The sequence below is a fragment of the Pundamilia nyererei genome, unplaced genomic scaffold (assembly GCF_000239375.1).
Source record: "Pundamilia nyererei isolate P.nyererei 1_Seehausen unplaced genomic scaffold, PunNye1.0 scaffold01435, whole genome shotgun sequence".
Classification (NCBI taxonomy): Eukaryota; Metazoa; Chordata; class Actinopteri; order Cichliformes; family Cichlidae; genus Pundamilia; species Pundamilia nyererei.
In genome coordinates this window covers 5,375-9,033 of record NW_005188836.1, presented here as the reverse complement: position 1 = coordinate 9,033, position 3,659 = coordinate 5,375, and the positions used below count along the sequence as shown (strand labels likewise).

The 3,659-nt window shown below is 34.6% G+C and overlaps 1 long non-coding RNA gene across 1 annotated transcript; it reads left to right on the top strand.

Annotated features, from left to right (window-relative positions):
* Positions 1–327: 327 nt before the first annotated feature.
* On the top strand, positions 328–3,356 carry LOC102206084 (uncharacterized). The gene is made up of 3 exons (XR_312527.1): positions 328–360; positions 2,267–2,297; positions 3,331–3,356. It is a non-coding gene; the product is annotated as an uncharacterized LOC102206084 (long non-coding RNA).
* Positions 3,357–3,659: the final 303 nt, after the last annotated feature.

The window sequence follows — 3,659 nt, the reverse complement described above, 5'->3', positions numbered from 1 at the left end:
TTTTACCATGTGATAAAGTGTGCAGTTCTAGGTGTAGCATATCATTACTTATAACATCTATTGTGTTATCTAAGAGCACAACAGTATTAGAGCTTCACATGAAACTTGTGATGCCTATTACAAATGGATGAAACCACATATTACCTTTAATGAAAACGGCAATCTTTAATAAGGTGTAGAAAAACAGAGGAGAGTTGGTGTTTTGTGTTACAGCTGTGAAAAACAAAGACGTTAACCAAATCTTTCTGACTACAGACATTGATGCAATATTGACTCTGATGCTTATTTGAGTTATATATTTTTTTATTCTTTATCTTTTGTTATACAGAGTGACATAGATCTTTGGTTTTGCCTTTGCTGGTAAGTAAACAGTCATTGTAATGTTTAGTGTTAGACATACAGTAGGTTGAGTGAGTGGTTTGTGATGTTTCCATTTACTTATGGCCAAAAACACATAGTCAGGATGTAGAATCTGTAGCAGCAAAGCCACCACACAGGACCTCTCATTGTCCCATAAAATGTCCCTTAAAATTTTAAGCACTTAAGCAATGAGAAAAAACTAAGAGAACCAGAGCTGTGAGTGGACAGTGTTTGGTATATTAAAGTCAGTGTGTTCTTTATTTATGCTATAAGTCAGCGGTCCCCAACCCCCGGGCCACGGACCGGTACCAATTCCGTGAGTCGTTTGGTACCGGGCCACGAGAGTTGAGGCTCAGGTGTGAAATGTCTGGTTTTCAGGGTTTTTATCGGTTTTCAGCGTTATTTTGTTATCGTTTTTATAGTTAACTTGGTTTTCCTGGGTCTTTTCACGTGTGTTATAAATAAATCTTCTTTTATTCGGTACCGGTACTAGTTTTATTTGGTTGTATTTATCCACGACACCTTAAAGGCCGGCCCGTGAAAATATTGTCGGGCACAAACCGGTCCGTGGCGCAAAAAAGGTTGGAGACCGCTGCTATAAGTTAAAATTAGGTTATTAATTATTTAGTGAATACAGTGTGTTTGGAAATTAAATATAAATGTTGGCAAAAAGGGAAATATTGCAAAATACATAAATATTCCTTCCAACAGGTATATCCTTCCTATTCTTTGCACTTCTGTAGTATGAATGCTTTTATTACACGTTATAGCCATATGAGACTAAGTTGTTAAAGGAAATTAAGGATTTTACTAGTTATTTTATGTCACAGTAAATCGGATTGCGTGTGAAGAGGCTCTGAGGATTTCAAAAGCTTATTTCTCTCCAGAAATTAAATCCCGGTCTGAAAATTGCTTTTTGTAATTTGTGATGATGACTTTGAAAATACAAGTGGGATGAAAACATAAAATTAACAAATTTATAAGAGGCCAGATACTTTTAAAAAAAAGAATCAGGGCTGTGTTTTTGAAAATAATCCTGCCCACATTTACAAAAGATGAACTGTATGTGAAAGTCATGTTTGTTTGTTTGTTAGTTGTTGTTGTTGTTGTTGTTTTTTAAATAAATGTGGGAATCTCCAGCAAAGTCCTTACATGCAACAGCTTACATTCAGGACTCATTTCTGTTTTTTATCATTAAATTATCTACAAAGAAATTATCATTATACTACATTTTGATAATTAGGCCCTAATATCAGCTATCATAAGTTTGTCATAGATTTAATTGAGTGCTTATTGCTGTGTATCAAACATGCCCCAAATGTGATTGAAACATATAGAAACTGCTGTAGGAAACATGTGGCACCAAGTTTTTAATTTTTACCAAAAGTCATACTGAGTAAATTTCTGTGTACTTTTAAGTTCTTATTCTACTGAATTTTAATTTAAGTTTTCAGACTGTTTGTTTTTATTGTGTTAATAGAATTTGAATGCAGGCCACCTCAAATGTTAAAGGCTACAAACATTACATAGAAGCGATCATTTGTGATTGTTGCCTGCTTTTAAATTGTGATGTCACCATTTGATAAAGTGTGCATTTCTAGGTGTAGCAAATCATTGGTTATGATATCTACTCTGCTATGTAATCGAACCTAAATTGTAGAGCAATACATGACTAAGAAACTTGTGTGGTTTATTGCAAATGGACTGCATATTACTTTCATAAAGAGTGATCTTTATTAGGTTGTAGAGAACAAAAGAAAACGGAGAGGAGCTGTTGTTTGTATTCCAGCTGTGGTATTCAAAGAATTTTCCTGAATATATTTGACTAGAGAGAGTGATGCAGTATTGACTGATGCTGATTTGAGTTGTCTCATTCTGTATTTTTGTTCTTTGTCTTTTGCTACAGAGTGAACAGATCTTTGGTTTTGCCTTTTCTGGTAAGTAGACAGTGATGGTAATGCTTAGTAATTTACATGGCCAAAAGACAGTCAGGATTTATAACCTGTAGCAGCAAAGCCCCCAGATAGGACCTCTGACTGTCCCTGAAGTTTAATAGCCTATTTATGTCTGATTTTAATTTTTGATGGCTTATCAAGTCCAAATAATGTCAGAGATGTTTGCATACACTTGTTCCATTTCTCCTTATGCTACATAATCCTTATGTGGATTATGTAGTGAACACAACTATAAAAGTGCTTTGTGTGAGTCAGTATAGGTGGTGACTTAAACAGTTAAGAGCAACACAGCTATCAATTTTTAGTGTCTCTCATCTTCCACTTGTGAATTAGCATGAAGTCAAAACACTAGAAGTATTTTGCCTGAGTGACTACAAATGATACTTTTACTCTTAAGCGATAATAAAAAGTAAGAAAATTTAAAGTGTGAGGAGGTATATTAAACCCAGTGTTTTAAAATTAAATCTAAATGTTGCCAAAAAGGGACATACTGCAAACCACATAAATATTCCGAGCAACAGGTACAATGGAAGGACTTTTTATTGTAATACTTTAAGAAATTTTAATTTCAAAAGAAAAAAAATTGTGCGCCACTGTTGTTGCTGTAACATACACTAAAACTGATGAGGTTTTCTGTTGCTTCTGCTTTAAACACTTACTTTGTATTCAATGTTTTTAACCTGAAATGACATTAAAGTTGTGGTTCTTCACATTTTATTACAACTGACTTCTGATAGGAAATGTTTGAGCCACAAAGCTTCTGTGTTGGAAATATTTGGTATATCCTCCATTTGTGCCAACAAATATTGGTGCCTATTGTTTGCACTTCTGTAGTATGAATGCTTTTATTACACGTTATAGCCATGTGAGACTCTGCAACTAATGTTCATAAAGGCTTGAAGAAATTGAGGATTTTACTAGTTATTTTATGTCATAGTAAATTGGATTGTGTGTGAAGAGGCTCAACTGTCTGAATCATTAAAAAGTGATCTGATGTATTTTTTCCTTTCTTTAGACTGCTGATCTGAACTTCTCAAATCTGGTAAGTAAAAGTTTGTCTGAGGTCCAGTGCTGGGCAGTGACTGATTTACATCACTGGGGGGGGATTTTGTCCACTCTACTTTCAGAATTATTTTCATTAAGGTCCAATATAAGGTTTTCAAGTCGTGTAAAGTTCTCAATTTCATTAAAGTCCAGACTCTGATTAGTCTACACCAAGAGTTTCATTTTATTCAGAGTTGGACTTGCTTGTTTGCTTCAGATCAATTTCCTGCTGTGAATCCCGAGTGTGATTAAACTGAAGCTTAGGAGCTCATGGCTTGATGTAGGTCCCGAAGTAGTAAA